Source organism: Bos javanicus, chromosome 13 (assembly GCF_032452875.1).
Source record: "Bos javanicus breed banteng chromosome 13, ARS-OSU_banteng_1.0, whole genome shotgun sequence".
NCBI lineage: Eukaryota > Metazoa > Chordata > Mammalia > Artiodactyla > Bovidae > Bos > Bos javanicus.
Window position 1 is genome coordinate 55,033,753 of NC_083880.1, and position 20,737 is coordinate 55,054,489.

The 20,737-nt window shown below is 56.5% G+C and overlaps 1 protein-coding gene across 1 annotated transcript in view; it reads right to left on the reverse strand.

Annotated features, from left to right (window-relative positions):
- Positions 1-7,161, reverse strand: part of OSBPL2 (oxysterol binding protein like 2) — a 36,416-nt gene extending 29,255 nt beyond the window's left edge. Inside the window, exon 1 of the mRNA XM_061436977.1 lies at positions 7,057-7,161. The gene's annotated coding sequence lies outside the window, so the exon portion shown is untranslated. The remainder of the gene's footprint in view (positions 1-7,056) is intronic.
- Between the last annotated feature and the right edge of the window lie 13,576 nt (positions 7,162-20,737).

A 20,737-nucleotide genomic window follows, 5' to 3' on the forward strand; every position in this document is an offset into this window, starting at 1 on the left:
CTCCTACGTATCCTCCTCCTGCCACCACACCACTGTGCCCAGTTTCTTTCTTTCGGAAAAGAACAAGACTTAATGGACACAAGTACTCAGTTTGCACCAACTCCAGTGCCGTGCTAGAAGTACTCTCTCTAACCTGCTCTGTCCAGAGCAGTGGCCACAGGGCCACAGGTGACTCTGAGCTCATGCAGAGAGGAAGCCAATGCTTATTTCTCTGTGACGCTACCCAGCTGAATCCCTTCCACTCCAGTGGCCAACGTGGCGGGTGGTGTCCATCGCAGACAGAGCACTGCAGGGCCTCACTGGGTTGGGACAACATGGGGACCTAGGAAGCTCCGGTGGCCCCACTTGGCCTTTGCACACAAGTCAGGTGGTGGCAGCAGAGCTGGCCTGGTCCATGCAGCCTTCCCAACCAGCCACAGATGGAGCGCAGAGAAGAGCATCAGACCAAGCCTGCCCTTTATTCTTATTTCCAAAGCTGTCCTGGTTTTCACATCTTGAACTCACTGAAATGCGCACTTTGCTACCTGCTGAAGAATGATCAGGTCATCACGCTCCTGAGGCTGGAAACGCTTGGTGGTGGAATAAGGTAAACACCCCACTCTGCTCCCAGCAAGGCCTCTCAAAAGGCTGGCCGTCATCTGCAGAGCACCTGTCCACATGCACCTCGGGGACCACAGGGAGAAACCGAGAGTGGCCTTTTGGACACTGGTTCCTTACACTCAGTGGAATCCGGTTGAGTCTAGTTGTGCCTGAGGCGCCATCAGGGTGCTCTTTTAGGGCAAAATGAGTACGTGTGTATTTTCTGTCTGTGGACTTTCCATAGCCCCAGCCTTCTGCAGGGTGGCATGATCTTCATCACAAGATGAAGATGCTGCAGGGACCTCAAAATGTCTTCACTGAGGGGTGGGAGTTAGGCCGGGGGGCCAGGGCAGCCTAGCCCCAGAGGAGTTTACAGTTAGCAAGCAGTTTACAGTCAGCACATGACTAGCCAAGGTTGTTAGGGGTTCAGGCAAGAAACTGAAAGTTTCCAGACTCAGGAAGGTAAGCAAACCTCTCTGCTGTGTAAACAGCTGCATTAATCACCCACTGTTTACCATTCTCCACCCCACAGGGCAAACAAGCCCGGTCCCAGGAGCCACACTTCCTGCTGGGCCTCAGCAGCAGCTGAGACCCCTGTCCATGTACTTGTCCACAACAGACTCAGTCTAGTCCCACGAGCCCCCCACCCCCACCCCTGGGGTCCAACTTCCCCCTGTGCAGTGGCGAGCACCAAGACAGTGCGTCTTGGTGCTCACTTTAGGACACACTTTGATGACCCAGCGCACAGCACCGCAGACAAGGACTGCACGGGATGAATGGATGCTCTTCTGTGCAAATGCGTTTGTTTGAATCAACACAAGTAAAGCAGTGGTGTGAACGCAGCCGGGGTGTGGGTGAGAGAGCTCTGGACAGGGAGCCCGTTCACAGCCTCCGGGACTGTGTTCACACAAAACCACAAGAGCCGCAGCCACCGTGGAGGCAGCACACTGAGGGCCGGGAGAAATCATGGAAGTGCCCCTCCTGCAGCAGGTCCATCTCTCATGAGCAGGACCAGAGCCTGGACACATTGGGGGGTAATGCTCCAGATGCCACATCCATCATGGGGCAGGGACCAGCCTGACAGCCTCACCCTTTCGCCTGCTCCCTCTCCCACTCCAGGTCCTTCCCCATCAGCTCCTGCCCAAGTAGGACACACTTGCTCGCTCCCCTGACCGGTTTCACCTGCTAAGAAATTCACCATCCAAGTCACACCTGCCCCAGGCACTTCCTGAGCACTAACCAAGGTCAGGGAACTCCACAAATTTCTAACCACCCCACCCCTCGGAAAAAAAGAGAGAAATGAAAAGGGAAAAATTGCAAAGTTCTGTCTGAGTTCATTCTTTTCCCCAGGAACCTGATTCAGACTCTTCATTCACTTCTCAAAGCAAGGGGCAGCAGGGGTAGGGGGTGGAGGTGGTCCCTGATCCTGACCCAAAATGGGTTAGGACCCTGTAGTAGACCCTAACCCCTGGCAAGCACACCAGCCCCGCTGGAGTCACAGAAGTGGGGCACACACACGACCCGGGCCTCCCGCCTAGGAGCCCGCTCCCAGGAGGTGAGGTCTGGGCCTGGAACCTCCACTTTTTACAGAGTTGCACAAGATCTTCTGGTAAGAAGCCCTGCCATTGAACCCACAGCACCCCACCTCCAAGACGGACTTCATGGCAGCCCCGGGCCCTCCAGCCCTCTCCCTCACGTGCTGGAACATGCCCCATGGTTAATGCTTCCTCAGAACACAGGCACTGGTGCCCAACTGGTACCAAGTTGGGGACAAGATGCGCTGGCCCTCCCCAGTCACGGCCCCATTTCACACCTGTCACTGCTGGAGCTCTCTCTAAGGTGCTCCTTTTCACCCACAAAGCTTCCTGCTTCGGCCGTCGGAGCACACACTTCCCTGGTTGGAGGCGACAGTGGAACTCACCTTTCAGCCAAGCACGGTGGCACAGGTGCCAGGTCACAGCTGATCTTTTCTCACGACCAGCGTTTCATTTGTTCAGTAAAACACACACCCACCCCTGCCCCCCACGGCTGCCGTCGTCTCTTCTAGAACCTGGGTTCAGGAAGACTTTGCACAAGACCATTTCTCATGCCAGGCTCTCCCCCAAGAACCTGCGTACCCGTGTGGAGCAGTGCTTCCGGGGCACCTGTCAAGGCCGGTGGGCCCACCGCTCTGACAAAGGTATGAGCTCAAGGTCAGACAGGTCTGCCTCACCCAGAGCCACACAGATCATTCCTCCTGCCATGACCCCAGCGCCCAGGGGTGAGCAGACCTCCTTCCCCCCAGGCCCCCAGGCTACAGGCTGGGTTGGTGAGGGGCCAACCGGGCCAGCATTGACTCAGAGTTTGCATCTCAAAAGAAATCCTGCAAGAACTCCACTGATGAAATGAGAAAGCAAAGAAAGAGACACACAAACATCAGGCAGAGAGGTCTCCATACCTCCACGTCTCTAAACACAGTCCCTTCTGAAGGCCAACCTCCACTGTCCAGCTCATTGCACAGGTACCAGTGTTTGCATCACTGGGAAAGCCAGTTGAAAGATGGTGATGCTTTCAAACGCTGCCCAATGACCCCAAGTACTTTTCTGAATTTGGAAAAAACAGGAAATAAGAGCCACAAAGCTCCTGGATGGGTTACAGTGACCATTTCATTACGTGTTTGTTAAGGGGAGCTGCCGGGCTGGGCCAGTATTCCACACACGCTTCCAGCCAGAGGGCAATATGGCTGCAACGCCAATGCCTGGGATTTATCAGCAAAAATGCTCTGACAAGTACACACTGCAGCAGAGACACAAATTAATCACTGTGCACAGAAACTGCATTGAAAGTCCCAAACTAAGACTTGAAATATTAACGATTCTTAGGATTTAAGTATTTGTAAATAATCAATTATGTTCAAATGCTAACTTCCTCCCAGTATCCATATCAATTCAATCTTAAAGTGCACTAAGTTTCTGTCTGTGGGCCTGAGCCCCACGAGAGATACTGCTTGGGTCCAGGGGTTTTCCAGACAACTCCACCTGAATAGTCATATCTTAAGAGTGTTACTGTAGCTCATTTCAGTAGAACTGCACACCTACCTACCAATGATTTCCCTGGTTTCCTTTCACTGATAAGTTGCATTTGTCTGTCTGTGTCAGTGTCGGGAGAGGTCAATTTCAGTGCTCTCAGGTCTGCGACTGAAAGTCTACTGAGAATCTACTACAGTGCCAGGTCCGCTCAGTTACACTTTCACATATAACCTACGCAATAGCCCACTTCACAGGCCAGCACCCTTGAGGCAAAAGCAGATGAGTAACTTTCCTCCCGTCAAAGAAAGCCAGGGGGCCAGAACCCGAGAGCATCAGACCATGTCCAGGAAGATTCCTAACCTCTCAGATAGAACACTTTAGCCACCTGAGGACCAGCATCACAGCCCTTGCTCAAAGACGCAAGCCTTGCATGCCTTATACTCACACAGCCAAACTCCTAGGAAAAGATGGGTGTTGGCTTTTCACAGGAATACTAAAGAAATCATTTGAAGACAGTATGTTGCTGCTGCTAAGTCGCTTCAGTCGTGTCCAACTCTGTGCGACCCCATAGACGGCAGTCCACCAGGCTCCCCGTCCCTGGGATTCTCCAGGCAAGAACACTGGAGTGGGTTGCCATTTCCTTCTCCAATGCGTGAAAGTGAAAGGTGAAAGTCAAGTCGCTCGGTCGTGTCCGACTCTTCGAGACCCCATGGACTGCAGCCCACCAGGCTCCTCCGCCTATGGGATTTTCCAGGCAAGAGTAGTGGAGTGGGGTGCCATTGCCTTCTCCGGAAGACAGTATAAGAATATATAAAATGTTTCCCACATTTCATAATTAGCTGAAGATTTTACCCAGATTTGTATCAAGATCTTTAAAGTCAGGCTGGTTTTAAGTATTATCCAAGACTCGTTTGCCAGCATTTCCTGGAGGGCCTAGATAAGATGCAGTGGTACAAAGGTCAAGTGGCACTTTTTAAACACTGAAATGACACTGCTTTTGAAAATGGCAAGCCAGAGCCTGACCCCTCTGAATACACCTAGGAGGAAAAAGGAAAGCCCTCAGTGCATGGTTTACAGCCTTAAGTTCACCGCATCAAGCTCGCACAGAAATGAATTCAAAACCACAGGCTTGGGCCCAATAGCTTATCCATCCATGTCACCCCTCCCCCCTCAACTTGCCCTCTCACACAGCGAACATTAGCAGCTTCCCCACTGACTGCAGAACTGGGCATCAGGCAAGGTACTTCAGCAAAATCCTGGATAGCCAGATGGAGAATTACTACTTTATTTCAGAAGAAATTAAACGGTTTCATAAACATTCACGCTCACTCCAAATGAAAATCTATCAGTTATGTGTGCTGCAAGAAACAAAGTTCTGACACACAGTAATGAGGCAATTAAACGTTCCAAAGAAAACCGCTGAAGGGTCCTTGAAAAGGAAAATGTTGGTTTTTAAAAGGCAGTACAGAGAGGTATTTAAGGATGTGGACCCTGGAGCCAGACTGCCTCGGTTCAAATCCCTGCTCTATAACTTACTCCTATGTGATTCAGAGTAACTTACTTAACCTCTCTGCTTCCCTGGTGGCTCAGACAGTTAAGAATCCACCTGCAATACGAGAGATGTGGGTTCGACCTTTGGGTTGGGAAGATTCCCTGGAGGAGGGCATGGCAACTCACTCCAGTATTCCTGCCTGGAGAATCCCCACGGACAGAGGAGCCTGGCGGGCTGCAGTCCATGGGGTTTCAAAGAGTCAGACTCAACTGAGCCGACCAAGTACACACTTAACCTCTCTGTTCCTCAGCTTTCTCATGACTAGACACAGGATAATGGAACTAAGGAAGAGTCTTGGAGGCTACTGTGAAAACCACATGAATCAAGTGAATATAACGTGCTTACAGCAGTCCTGGACAATACTTGTCAGGTATTACTGTCATCTTAGGTAAGAGCTTATTAACAGAAGGACAGGTGAAGCAAACAGAAAAAGGAAGCTCTAAGGAGACTTCGGTTGTCCACAGACTGAACGACAGCACCCTGCCAGGCGCTGCGCAGGACAAGGAGCAAGTCCAGTCCATAAGGTTCCTGTCCCCAACCAGGGGGCAGAGAGTTAACAACCGTGCACCTGCCACATGTCAGAACTGCTGCAGACAAGCGCTTCATCTGCTGTCTTATCAGCCCTGCCAGGAACATGGTTATGTGTCACAGAGGAAGGAACTGAGGCCAGGAGTGATGGGCAAACACTGCCCAGGGCACAGTCAGGAAGAGCCTTTGCTCTGCCACCAGGACAAGGAGCCACAGTGACGGGGTCCCAGGACACCGCCGCTCCCCAGCCCCACTGGATGGACAGGGCCTGCAGCTCACAGCCAGGCATGCAGCGGGCACCCCAGAGACGTCTGCTGAACTGCACTGAGTGAGCACGTCTCCAAATGTGCACAGGCCGCCCCAGCAAAGGGACTAAGGCACAGGCTGCTGCTGCTGGGAGGCCCAAAACTTGTCCTAGACTGACCCCAAGGAGGAACCCAGCTTCCTGGGAGGTGATCCTCACACTCAAGAGTGCCAGGAACATCCTACCACCACCCGGCTGCTTCTCCCAGAAAAATCTGGGAAGATTGATTGCTGATTACCCAGTAGTCTTGCTCTGGGCTTATTAAGTCTCAAGATTTATTCTGCTGATTACTGAAATGTAACTGCAGAGAGAAGGAAGCTTTTAAAATCAGATTACATATCTAACTTATCTAACATATGTGTTAGGTGGAGAGCTCTCTGCAGTAAGTACAGTCTGCTAAGTTGACAAATTAAAAACAAAAGGAAGAGCAGGGGAGGGGGTGGACATGGGCACAAAACCTCGCAGGGCCCAGACAAACCCACAGGTGGTCGCGGGGCAGGGGAGGGGAGGGCAGGAGAGGATGGGCAGGAGAGGGAGGGCTGCACCACGAGCGGGGACACTGGCTCTTCACCCCGTGCCCTTCCAGACTGGTTGACCGCGGACGCCGGCGACCTTAGACACAAGGGAAAGTCGGGGGTCCCGCCACCCCTGCCCAACGCGCCCCCGACGCATCCCTGCCACTAAGAGGGGCTGGAGGGCGCCCGGGCCCGCTCTCCAGTCCACTTCCGGGTGCGGCGGCCGGCTGTCCAGCGCCGGGGCCGCAGTTGCCCGGAGACGCGGGGTCTGGGCAGCCGCCCGAGACCCAGGCCCGCCGCCCCCGCCCGCGGACCGTCCCAGCCGCCGGCAGCCAACTTTCCTTCCAAGTTTCCTCGGACCCAGGACGCGGCCGGCGGGCTGGCTGGCGGTAGGAGGCCGGGCGGGCCGGGGCTGGGGTCGAGGCCTGGCCAAGGGGCGGGGGGCGAGAGGATCTGGCTCCCCCCTAGCCGGGCCCGGCCTCCCTGCCGCCCGAGGCCAAGGCCCGCCCGCCCAACGCCGGGCGCGGTTCCCGGGAGACATAAGGTCGGGGTCCCGACCGGGTCACTCACCTGGACTGCCGTCCCTCCGGCGCCCGCGGAGTCCCGCTGCCCGCCCCGCCCCCGCCCCGCAGGCCCGCGACCCACTGACACCGAGGCGGAAGTGCGGCCGGCCGCCCCGCCGACTGACAGTCCGCGTTCGCCACTCGCTGAGCCCGGCGCCGTCGCGTAGGCCCCCGCCGGCCCAATCAACGCTCGACCCGAGGGCGGCTCTGGGAGGCGGGACTATGCTAATTACGTCGCCAGAGAGGCCCCGCCTTCCGCCCCTCTGGAGTCCGGCCCTTGCGGAGGAGTGACGATGCGGAAGACCAATCAAAGAAGGGAAAGGCGGGATTATGCAGATATAGACGCGAAAAGGGTGGGCGAGAGGAAGGAAGGGGCGTGGCTGGGTGAGAAGAGTTTACAAACAGCGAGTCAGGTGGCCTGGTCGCTGATGCTCCGCGCGCTGGGGCCTCTGCGCCTGCCGCTCCCAACCCCCGGGGGCGGGCGGAACCGGGAGTCACCCTTCAAAAAACTGCCTTCCTCAGCAGCATGCAGGGCTTCTCATCGTCCACCCTCCGTGCCATACCTTTCTCCACTCACCAAAACCTGGCGCCAGTTTACCCTCCTGACCGTTCCCTCCTTTGTTTAAAAGCTTTGGGGGCTCTTACTGACTGTAGTGGCTCCATGGTTAAGCCCAGAAGCTCTGGAGTCAGATCCGAGCTTGCGTCCTTACCAGCTGTGTGGCTCTGGGCAAGTAAACTAACGTCTCTGAGCCTATGAATACCAAGATTTCCTTTGCAAACCAGGTTTCTCCTATGGAATCCCATCCAAGTCTTAGATCTGATTTGGGGTGAGTGGAGTAACATGAATCAGGCTGACTGCTGAGAGTTACAGCAAGTGGTTCAGGGGTGAGCAGGTTACCCTGTCCTGGCCAGTGAGGGTCAGTACTGGGACTTTCACTGAGGGTCAGATAGCTCAGGCCAGAGGGAAGGCTGAGATCAAATGACTACCCACAGACTTCCACAAAACTAGGCTAGTTCAGTTCAGTTCAGTTCAGTCGCTCAATCGTGTCCGACTCTTTGCAACCCCATGAATCGCAGCATGCCAGGCCTCCCCATCCATCACCAACCCCCGGAGTTCACTCAGACTCACGTCCATCGAGTCAGTGATGCCATCCAGCCATCTCATCCTCTGTCGTCCCCTTCTCCTCCTGCCCTCAATCCCTCCCAGCATCAGAGTCTTTTCCAATGAGTCAACTCTTCGGAACTAGGCTAGGTGAGAGAAAAATGTAAGTCTGGGGCTACTGATGGGCATCTTGTCACCGTGTGGGGAGGGGCCACCTGGGGACGAGACTAACCCAGATGAAAGCAAGAGCAAACACCCCTGACTCGCCTGGAACCAGCTGCCACCTTGGCAAGCTCTGTCTAGACTTTTCAGGCATGTGCGTGCTAAGTTGCTTCAGTTGTGTCTGACTCTTTGCCACGCTATGGACTGTAGCCCACCAGGCTCTTCTGTCCATGGGAATCTCTAGGCAAGAATTCAGGCATGTGAGTCACCACGTTTTCCTTTCTGCTTAAGCCAGTTTGAGGTGGGACCCTAGAGCCACAAGAGTGCTAACAGACCTCCCCAATCACAGAGCATGTGCTGGGCTCCTGCTCCTCACCGTCTCCACAGCACCAGCCCCCCTGGGCCTTTGCACTCCCTCCTCAAAACACTTCCCCACTTCCAGCTGGGGTACCATGAGGGCAGGCCTTGGCTGTCTCTGCAGCCCCGTGCATATGAAGGTGCCGCCTGTAAATAGTGGGGCACAAGCAAGTGCAGCACAACCAGGGCCTGAACTGCATTTCTGGGCCCAGAAAGCCAGTCGTCCCCATGCCAGGGTCTGGCCCTGGCTCACCGGTGGGCCCACTGTCAGTGGGTGCTGGAGACGTGCGGGAACTGAAAAGGAGCTCTCCCAGCCTCTGCTGAAGAGAAAAGCTGGGAGGGAGGCGGGGCTCAGCCTCGGAAACAAAGGCATTGCCATGGTTACCTCTGAAGAAACCGACTCCAGCAGAAGAGGGAAGGGTGCAGTGTGCAGGCTCCCAAGCCAGGACAAGGACAAGGCCGGTTGCCACGGAGATGCTCCGCAGTTTCCTTCGTGGGCCTGGCCTGAGTCCAGCGCAGGGTCTGTTACTCTGACAAGCCTCTAAGACTCTGACCCCCAGGCGAAGGACATGCTCCTGAGGGGTTCGACCAACCAGCCCACTCCTCAGCCATGAACTCCAGGGGTGAGTGACAAGGGAGTGCTCAGGCCAGGAGACAGGCTGGGGTTGAATGAGCCTCCCGTCTGCCCATGGACCACACTAAGCATGGCCATCCCCGCCCTGGCCTTAGGGGTAGGAGTGGGCTCCAATCCCAGGTGGGTCCCGTGGCTGGGGTGTCGGTTCATCCCCTTCAAACAAATGCAGCAAACTGGGTTCTGAGTGCCAGCTGTTGCTTCCTCTTTCCTGTGCCTTTGGGTTGGAGAGGATTCCTCCCCCAGCTAGAAGCTGCAAGGAGAGTGCCTTGGGACCCGTCAGGAACATTTTTCATGACCTTCACTAGGTCAGGAGGCCAAGTGCAGAAGCAAAATTCTCCAGGAATGGGCTGAAAACTAGGAGCAGGAAAGCAGACAAAGAGGGTGTGGGGCCAGACAATGATGATGAAAGCTGACACTAGTTTCATGTTTGCAACAGCCAATCCAATAGGTACTGTGGGTCATCATTCCCACTTCACAGATGAGCAAACTGAGCCTCAAGCAGGGAAGTGACTCACCCAGACCTACAATGAGGAAGTGGCCCGACCCGGGGTGTTCCTGCCTGGCCCAGCCCCAGAGCTTGCCAGGAAGACAGAGCCCTGCCCAGACCTCCTGGACTAGGCTCTGCATCTGAAATAGGTGCCCAGGCATTCCTGGAGCCTGGGGGGCACGGCTCGCGGCCAGGACATCAGCTGATTCCTGTCCCGTGGTTGCAGGGGTCATCGCAGTGTCCCCTTCATCCTGAGCACTCAGGCCTAGCTTGGCCCCAGAGTCTCTTCAGGACCCCGGGGTCCCTCCTGTGTGTGCTCTCAGAGTTTGAGAAGTGCTGGGTGTCTGGTCCCACTGCACTTGCTCTCAGATTAGACCAAAATCAGACCAGCCCTGCAGTTATGTCTGCCTGTGACCTTCCCCTGACCCCAAGTAAGCATGACTGGAGCCTCCCTGTCCCAGCTCCTTTTGAATCAGGATCAGGTGATATTGTGGCCCACAACTCCTCTCCCCTCAGTCGCCAACTGAACTCGTGGGCGTGAAGCCCTGCATCCGGGGCTCCAGAGGCCCCAGTGTGGGGGAGCACATGCCCTCACTTTGCCCTCAGGAGGCACATTCACGTGCTTCATCCTCCTTCCTTCCATCACTTCAGGAGGCAAAACAGAGATCATCGTTCCCCCTTCAGAGGTGAAACTGAGGCTCAGAGGCCACGAGCCATGTGCCCCAGGCTCCAGGAACACCTGGGCACCTATTTCAGATGCAGATCTGAAGGTCCAGGAGATCTGGGTCAGTGGTCACACTGCTGAGCGGGCCAGCGGAGCCAGCCCTGCCTGCAGCCCACTGCTCTGTCCCCAGCTTCATACTTTCCTTTCCAGCAGGTTTCTGAGCCTGGGTGAATCTTTTATCTCTATCTGTGGCCAGAGCAGCAACAGAGCTAGGCATCCCTGGGGTTGCCGATCTGGCCTTTGCCCCTGGGGAGGCCCCCTTGAGGTCACTCCTCTCCCTGCCCACCCTCCTGCTCCACGGAGTGGAAGTTTCCCTCTCCCCTTCTGTGGAATGCTAGGAAATCTTCTGTCTGGATGCATCCTGGGTGAGCAGAGGGTGACTGGCCACTGCAGCGGGGCCCCAGCCCTCACGTGGCCCACGCGGAACCTTCCCCACGCAGCTTTCAACTCTCCTCTGCAACGTGACAGCGCTCGGCTTCCCCACCGTCGGAGAAGAGTATTTTTAGTTTTGAACCCACCACGTGGAGAGAGACAAGTTATCAATAGCAGCGGCAAAGGGCTTTTTCTTTTTTTTCCCCATGGCTTTGGGACCTGAGCAATCTGCACCCATTAAATTCTGCCAAAACAAAAAAAAATGTATTCCTCTTATAAACTTTTTACCCTGTGCCTTCCTCGCTGCTGCAGCTTTGCAAACCAACTCTTCCCCAGGTGGATCCCACCCAATTCCACAGTGCTCTGCCCCCAGCCTCTGGGCCTCTGCAGGGGGCCACCTTGCCCCACAGAAACAGGAGAAAGAGCAGAGCAGGGGTGCTGGCCTGGAACAGGCAGGAATGTGGGGCCAGGTGGGATTGGGGTGACTTCTGTGCTGAGAGTTGACATGGCCCCCACTTCCAGCTTCAGTAGGACCCTAGCACTTACTGAGCACATACTGTGTTCCCAGCTGTGGGCCAAGTACCTTTGAGTGTGCTGTCTCAGTTAAATGCCCTATTCACCTTCTGAAGGGTTTCCCAAATGAGGTGCCATGGAATCCCAATTCTGGCTGCTATTAGGTGATTCGAGAGGAACGTGTTCCTCCATCAAGCAGGTTTGGGAATGTTATTTAAACAAAGCCAACAAGTGTCCCTCTTCTCAGGGCCCTTCCCACTCTGTTGGGTGTGGATCCCCCAGGACTCAGGAGGGCCTGCGACAGACCCAGGATTTACTTGAACTGACCTTTTTTTCCCCTATGGAATGCCTTGTATGACTCTGAAGTGGCCTTCTACCTTGTTGGGGGGACATTTGGGCCCACTTGGCATCTGCTTTTTAAGATTAGTTAGAGCTGCATATATAAGAAAACCCAGAATAACAGAGGTGTTAACAAAACAGAAATGTACTTCTTTTTCACATGACACAAGCAAGCCTGGGCTGTCTAGGTTTGGCAGGTACTCAGTTCCTACCTTATTGTGTGCTGTGTGCTATGCTAAGATGCTGCAGTCATATTTGACTCTTCTGCAACCCCATGGACTGTGGCCCACCAGGCTCCACTGTCAATGGGATTTCTCAGGCAAGAACACTGGAGTGGGTTGCCATGCCCTCCTCCAGGGGATTTTCCCCAACCAGGGATCAAACCTGCATCTCTTACATCTCCTGCATTGGCAGTTGTGTTCTTTACCACTAGTGCCACCTGGGAAAGCCCTTATTGTATCACTCTTCTAATACGGGCTTCCAGCCTCAGTGTCACCTCACAACACAAGATGGCTGCTGGTGCTCCAGCCATCACATGCATATTTGACCAGAAGGAAGAAGTGAAGGAAAGAACTAGGGCCCCACCAGGTGCATCAGCTCCCTTTGAGAACCTGTTCCTGAAGATAACACCAGGTACTTCTGTTCACATCTCACTAGCCAGAAATTTATCCCATGCCACTTGGTGGAGCAGTAACATTCTAGCTAAGTGCATTTCCAGTCTGAATAAAACAAAGGGGCTGGGGAAGAACATTATGTGTGGCCACTTGTCAGAGGACCTGTCTACTGGCCTTTCCTGACAGAGACCCCTGAGAACACCCAGAGGATCATGTGTGGCCAGCCCTGCTGTGGCCTGCAGGTCTCCCCCAACATCCTCTGCAGGCTCAGAAATGCAGGCAGATACCTGGCATGGTGTGGGCTCACAATAGCTGCCCGGGAAGAAGGGGCAGTGCCAGCTGCAGAGAGGCACTCTTAGCTCGCAGCCTTTGTACCTGCTGCATGCCCAGCCTGGTGCCAGGCAGGAGCCTTAGCATTGTCCCTGGACTGAGCCCTGGTTTCTCTCTTCCTGGCTGTGCCCTGACTGCTGAGCACTGCCTGCACTGCTGGCCCTGTGCTGGGTGCTGGATGCCATCGTGAGCAGGCATGGGCCCAGGGACTGTGAGGGACCTGCAGGCAGGCAGGGTTGCTCGGGTCCTACTCTCCCCACCCTTCCCAGGGGCTCACGTGGAGTGGGAGAGGTGGAGGCGCATCTGTGTGCAGGGGACCAGTGGGGCAGGTGGAAGCGGGAGGAAGACAGCTTGGGTTGGGTTATATTTAACTTGTCGGAGTGGCCCAGCCAGGGGAGCTCCAGGCGTGGAGGTGGGAGGGGGCAAAGTGTAAACCTGCCCAGGAGCAGGAATGGGGGTGAATCATTCTTCTGCCTGGGAGCAGCCAAGGCCAGTGGGGAGGGGGCAGGTGGCAGCCGCCCCACCTCCCTTCCTGGCAGCTGGCGGTGGGTGGGGATGGAGGCCTTGCATAAGGGCATTTGGGGACTTTTGGAAGTTTAGGGGTGCTGCCCCCCCATTCTGTCCCTGGAGAGGAAGGCAGGGAAGGGGAGAGGAAGGGGCAGCTAGCAGTCTGTGCCAGGCAGTCACAGCGAGGGGGGGGGCCTGCCCCTGAGGGTCGCAGCTGGAGGTGGGGGAGAGGTGGCCACTGTGGTGGGGGCTCCGTGCTGTTCCCTGCTAGCTTCTAAGGAGGGACCCGCATTTTAGTCTTGCACTGGGACCCACACCTTCCGTAGCCATCCTGGGGAGGATTCGGGGCAGGAATTGGTGCCCATGGGGTGCTAGCTTTCCACTTCCAGGGCCACAGGACTTACAGGCAGCCAGCCTGGTGGCTCCGTGCCCTCCAGGCAAGGGGGCTGGCTGGGCAAGCAGGCCAGCTTTGTTCTGGGAAAGAGACAAAGGGGCTGATAATAGGCCTCATGCTGGGCAATTGTGCAGCCTTGCCCCAGCCACTGGAAGGAGGTCTAGCCAAGAGGCCCACGGCCTGGAGCTTCAGCTTTCAGGACTGGGGCCCCCCTGAGACACCCCTGAAGACCGAGTTAGCCTGGCACCTTCTGCCATTCATGGGCCTTGGGAACCCTCGCTGCCTCCTGGGCTCCTAGCTGAGCTCACATAGCAGGTGCTCTGGAGGCCAGCAGGCAGTTGTGGGAGTGGGCTGGGCAACAGCAGTGGGCTGGGGTTTGGGAGGAACCTGCAGCCCCCAAGTCCAGGCTCAGCCACTTGCTCACACAAGACCTCTCCAAGCAGCCTGTTTCCCCAGTGGTGAGGCCCTTGTAGGACCTGAGGGCACGGGCGTGGACCCCTGTGATGAGCATCCAGTGCTCCCAACCCTGTATTCTAGCAAAGGCCCCAGAACCTCCCACAGGCTGATCCCACCTCTGGCCCTATCAGTGGCAGGAGACTGGAATTGGGGACCTCACTACCTCATTTTGAGATAAGTAGTCAGGCCATGGTCTTGGGCAAGGGACCCCGCATCTGCTGCCAGGGCTGTGAGTGATGGGATGTCAGCCTGGAGGGGCCACACCAAGGGGAGAGCTGGGCTGGGAGACACAGGCTCACAAGTCGCTGTGCTCCTGGATCCAGCCAGGCCTGAAGGAGGCCCACCACCAAAGAACCGTCAGATGCATGCCCTATTGAGCCAAGATTTCCCCGCCCACTTCTCCATGCGTGTCAGGGAGACCTCTGTCCATCTGGGTCTGTCCATCTGGGCTTCCCAGTGAAGAGCCTTCCAGTGAACTTAGCTACTTGTTACATGAACATTTCCAGCTCTGCATGAATCAGCTGGTCAAATTTAGAAAATGTGAGAGGATTATGCAATGCCAGGAAAAGGTGGACCCAAACTGAGGTCTGCCAGGGGCGTGCGAGAGGGGGCAGGGGTGTGAGGGAGTCGGGAGGAGTGTGAGGGAGTGGGCAGAGGTGGGAAGGTGGGCAGGGACTGGGACAGTAGGCAGGGGTCCCACTGGGGTAACCAGCACCCAGGGCTGTGGGGAGGGCGCAGGTGGTCCCACTGTGCCCCTACAGAGAGCAAGGCTCTGGTCGGGGGCTAGGACTTTGTGGTTCTGAGTCACAGCCCAACGTGGCCACTTTCCATTCGTGGCCCAAGTCAGGCCAGCCTCCCAGCGCAGCCACTGGCCAGCCAAGCCTAAGAAAAGCCAATGGCTTCTGAGCAAAGGCCCCCAGCTCCCAGGGCAAGACCTGCAAGGTGCTGATCCCGGAACCCCAGCCTGTGATCCCCCGGCCCCTGTGTCTGCTGAGCTCACTCCCCACCCCCGACTCCGGCCCTGGTAGAGGCTGTCCACTTGTTTCTATGTTGCAATCTCTAGCTGTGGGTGAGTGTGTGCAGAAGTGTGTGTTTGTGTGTCTGTGTGCGTGTGTGTGTAGCCAATGAGCAACTGAGACTTGTGCCCAGGCTAGGGGAGGGGGCTGATTCTGGAGCAATCTCTTGACTCCATGACCCCTACCCTGGTCCAGGACCTGGTCCCACGTCAGAATCACTGTGGAGGGAAGGGGACACTTCTCTGGCCTGTCCCTACAGGGTGGGATGGAGGAGCCCCACCCCCGCTGGAGTCAGAAACACACCCGCAGACACACACCTATGCACGTGTGTGCTCAGACACATACACTGACTCATAGACACACAGCCAGGCCCCCATGCACACATCACACTGAAAAGCACCCAGACACATGTGTACAGAGACACATACACATATATAGTCACAGACACACACAGGTGTACACAAATGTACTTACACACACATACAGACACATGTGTATACACCTCCTCGAGGACTCAGGGGACATCTTCATTAACTGTACCCTCCAGCACTGAGCCGCTCGGTCAGTTATTTTCCTGACAGGCACAGATTCCCCAAAGGGCTGCCGGAGCACCAGGGATTCAGGGAGTAAACAGAGGTGCCGCTCCGGGACTGGGCTTGTCTCCTGCAGGAAGCAGCTCCCAAAGTAGGCCTCGTCTTCTGAATCCCCTGAAGGCTGCCTTGTGAGGAAGAGAGACCCAGGGCTTCCCGCCCCCCCCCATCCCCCATAGGGTCAGGGCACTGTGCGTGTGCCTGGGGCTCACACCACTCTTGCATGACATACCCACACACGCATGCACACACATACACACATGCTCTCTGCACCCCAGTACACAGCAGTCGGGCCAGATGGGGAGACCTAGAGTAACCCTGGGGGCTTCTGGGAGGCGAAGGCGGTGTGGCGGGCAGGGGTGCCTATGCTAGGAAGAGAAGGAGGTGGCCTGTGGTTCCAGGGCAGGGCCTGAGGGCCCCTGACGGGTTCTGGGGAGGGGGCCGTCGGCCTCTCAGCCTCAACCCCAGAGCAGAGTAGGGCAGTAGCCAGGCAGGTGGTGCCTGCATGGGAGTCAGATCCCCGTGATCCCAAAATGCCCAGCCCAGCGGCCACCCAGCCCCCTGCCCCAGACCAACTACCCTACCCTCACTGTGACCATCCATGGGGAGTGCTTCGCTGGCCCATGAACGGGTGTGCTGCCCCAGCCCAGCGTGCCCAGCCTCAACCCCAGGCATGGGGCTGCAGAATGGACTGGGGTCACCTGGCCCAGGTCATCTCATCAGCATTGTCACCAGGGCCACCCCATCTGGTCACCCCAGGAGAGGCCCAGACTGGGGCAGGAACCCAGCAGGGCAAGCAAGCCAGAGTAAGGTCAGTCAGGATGATGCCTTTGGGCTCTGGCCTGCTGTGACAGTGGTGCTGCTGGGCACAGGGTGCAGCACAGGGACATCCTCTGCCGGGGCAGGGCCTCCGGGGGCAGGCAGATGGCAGCCAGCCAGACGTCCAGACAAAGCTGTGGCTCAGCGCCCACCCCCAGCCCTTGCCTCACACTCAAGACTGTGGGGCTGAGACCACAGCAGGAAGCTTTGGGGTTGGGGTGCAGCTGCAGTGTGGGAGAGGATCTGGGGGTCAGGCTGGGCAGAGCTGGGCATCCCCTACTGCTTACACACGTGGGCCTATACTCACCCACTGCCACAGCCCCTCATCAGAGCAGACTGTCCACCCTGGCTTGGCTCAGTGATCCCAGGGGGTTTGACACTTACTGTCCAAGTCTGATCAGGATCTGGTCTGCAGGCCCTGGAGAGTCTTGGCGGGATGCACGGCCTATGCTTGGCTCAGGCCCCCAGTCCCAATGACACATGATGCTGCTGATCGGGGCCACGGGCAGCCCCATCAAACACTCCTGGGGCTCCAGGGGAAGATCCCAGGCTGGGACCAGCCCCCACAGCTGGATCTGGGGGCCTCCTGAAGCCATACACCAGCCCACACCCAGCCTCACCCGGGGCTCTGGAGAAGGCACCCCAGAGAAAGGTCTCCCTTTGCTCTTCTTTCCTGTTTTCTCCTTGATTTATGCATTTTTAGTGCATTGAGAGAATCTGCAGAGATGCAGCTGGTTTCATCCACTCCCTCAGCAAAGACTGGACGGCCAACCCTGGGGAGAGGGCACGTCCAGAGCCACAGACCGGGTCCCAGAGGGACTTCCAGAGGCACAGCACCTTGTCCTCGGAAAAGAGCGTCACTACCTCTCTGCCTCCCCCAGCACCTCCCCTGGCAGCTTTTCACATGCCCATAGATTACACCTTCTCCAGGGAGCCTTCCTGAGGTCCCTGCTCTTGTGCTAACATCTCCGCGGGCGGGTGCTGTCTGTAGGAGGAAAGGGCAGTGGGTGAGAAAATTTAGACTCAGGATCCGGTCCCCGCTCCGATCAGCTCCCTGGGCTTTCTGTGCTCCCTCCAGCCTGAGCTATCTCCCCTCCCACCACTTGGACACCAAGGCCCCAGAGCTCTGTTTTCTGGGGCCATTGATGGCAGACCTTGCCTCTGAGCTGGCAGGACTGGCTACAGGAGGGCTGGGCACAGACTGGGTCGGGAGGGCTGTCAGCCTCCTTCCTGCAACCACCGCTGGGGAGGACCCCAGCCCCTTCCTGCCCAGGCCCTGCAGTCCCGTGCAGAGAGCTTCCCCTCCTCCCTCAGTCCCTTGCCTCACTCCCCTCACCCTCTCACCTCACTCTTGCCCAGGATTCTGCACTCACAGCAACCAGGCACAAGAAGACACAGATGCCCAGGGAGAGCCATCGCTGCATTCCCTGGCCCAGCTACCCCAACTAACCCCCATTCATGAACTTCATCTCAGGGGTCTCCCACTGGGCTCTCAGTGTCCAGGTCCGCTGTTCACCCAGGACCAGGCATGGGCTCCCTGGGCACTGCCAACAAAGGTGCTGTCTGGGGAAGTGGTGGAGGCACATGGGACCCACAGGGGATGACCGCCAGGGGTGGGGTTCCAGTGTCATTGACTATGTCGCTGTAAACGCAAACCATGCTGCCGCAGCTGGCCACCAATACTATCCATGCCAAGCCAATGGGGCTAATTCTGGGGCTCTGTTGTCACCCCATCTTCCTTCAGGGGAGTAGACGAGAGCACAGGAGAGCAGCCTGGAGTTGCAGGGAAGAGATCTCAGGGGAACACTCACTCCTGGGAATGAGGTGAACACAGGGGAAAAACAGAAGTCAGTATTTGAGCTCCTGGATGCAGCTCTGTCTGAAGCCCAGTCCCTGGACTTTTCAGCCTTGGCCAACAATAAATATGCCTTTTCCTTAGGCTTTTTTGAGTTGATTTGTGTCATTTGCAGCCAAACCACAACTATATCCTCGTTCTCCTGTCCTCTCCTCCTTCCTGCCATCAGGGCCCTGGGCCCAGTTCAGTCTTGTCCCCGAAGACAGAAAATTCAGCTTTTCTTTCAAAGCGGTGGCCTCAGGAGCCATCCTGATCACACCCGGGCCCTGAGCTCATCAGGACGCAGCCAGAGCTGGCTCAGAATGTCACCAGGAGAGAGAGAGAAAAAAAAAAGGAAGACATGGAGCAAAAAAAGAAAAATCTGCATTCCCATATTCAGATGAGCTTCTGCAGAATGAGTGAAAGTGAAGAGGAGTCACAGCACTCGGCCCCAGAGTGCTGACAAGCACCCTGGCAAATGCGCCCTGGCTGGAGAACAGGACAGTTGCCCGCAGCGGGTCGCTGGCAGCTCCACTGTCCTCATTATTTCTCATTAGCGGTCTGTGTCACCACGCAGCAGGGCAGGGCTCTGTGGGCTCTAGCCAAGGGCAGGCGGTCCCATGGAGGAAGGTCTTCCAGTGGGGCAGTTGGAAGCAGAGCCGCTGCCTGGGGACAGCGTGGGGCGGCTAGCACAGTGAGCCCCAGAGCAGAGACCGCACACACAGAAGTCTGCACCACGGCCGTTGGGGAGATGCCCGAGAAGAGGCTGGTCTCGGTGGGGGCGTCACCTGCCCTCCTCTCAGCAACATCCCTGTGGAGGGGCCTCTGAGCAGCTCACATCTGTGCGGTGGTGGGGAGGCGGACAGCCCTGTGCCGCGGCTGGTCTCCGGGCCTCAGCTGGTGCTCAGCCCCTCCAGCCTCCACTCTCCAGTCCACAACCTCCTCGCTGTAACCTCTGCAGTTCTCAGAGGCCTTCCTGTGAGAGTTACCACAGTGCCAGGAGGGCCCTGATCCCGCATATCTCCCAGCCACTCTGTGTACCAGCAGCACCACCTCCCCCTGCCGACTGGGGCCAATTAGCCCTAACAGAACCGAAAGTCCTCCTCCTGACCGTTGCTCCCTGGGTCCAAGGGGCTCAAAATGCCAGGGAGGCAGCAGTGGCCCCCCCCAGCCCACTGTCCTGGCACCCTCCATCCCCTGCCTGGGGTCTTTTCTCTCTCTGGAGCGCCCGGCTATCTGACACACTCATCGCTTAACTGCTGTGTTACGCTTCCCTCCCTCCATTAGAATGCTTGATACTCTGATACTATGTTGTTGTTTGGTCGCTCAGTCGTGTCTGACTCTTTGCAACCCCATGGACTGTAGCCTGCCAGGTTCCTTTGTCTATGGGATTTTTCAGGCAAGAATACTGGAGTGGGTTGCCATTTCCTTCTCCAGGGGTATCTTCCAACTGAGGGATCAAACCCACATCTGCTGCATCAGCAGGTGGATCCTTTACCACTGAGCCATCAGGGAAGTTCCCTGATATTTAGTAGGAGCTCAGTAAAACCTGGGCTTCCCCGGTAGCTCAGCTGGTAAAGAATCCGCCTGCAACACAGGAGACCCGGGTTCAATTCCTGGGTTGGGACGACCCCCTGGAGAAGGGAACAGCTACCTACTCCAGTATTCTTGCCTGGAGAATTCCATGGACTGTATAATCCATGGGGCCACAAAGAGTCAGATACGACTGAGCAACTTTCATGGAGAAGGAAATGGCAACCTACTCCCGTATTCTTGCCTGGAGAATCCCATGGACAAGGAACCTGGTGGGCTACAGTCCATGGGATCACAAAGAGTCAGGCACGACTGAGCGACTGACACGTTCACTTTCATTAAAACCTTGTTGGGTGGATGAATGAATGAATCAGCCAGTCAGTGGATAGGCTTCTCCTCTGTGAGGGCTTGCAGGGGGTCTGATTTCTCTAATCTAGGGCTTATGTGGTCGGGACATTGCTTCCTTGTTGGACTGGACATTTTGAATCCCAAATGCTGGCTGTTTTGATAAATGGAGAAACTCAAGCTGCAGGCCATAATCTCCGAGGATATCCTGGTGAGCTGAGAAGAGGGGCCTATGTCTCCTACCCTCAGCCAGCCTTTCCCGGTGTCTTGGGGCGGTTCCTTGCCATTCTGGGGTTTGAATACCCGTCCTTGGGACAGAGACCTCAAGGCAGGAGGCTCTGTGAACAGCCACGTGGGGACCTGCCTCATTTATCCCCAACTGCCTTGGCCAAGTTGGACCCAGCACAGAGGACTCTAGGTCCCCGTCCACCCAAAGTCAAGGCCCCAAGAGTTGGTACCTTTGGTGACCTCAGAGGCCTTGATCTCAGGGCTGGGCCAGGAGTGTGGCCATCAAGAGAAGGGTCTCTGTTCTTGTGTGACTTGGGCTGGTGGCTTCCTGG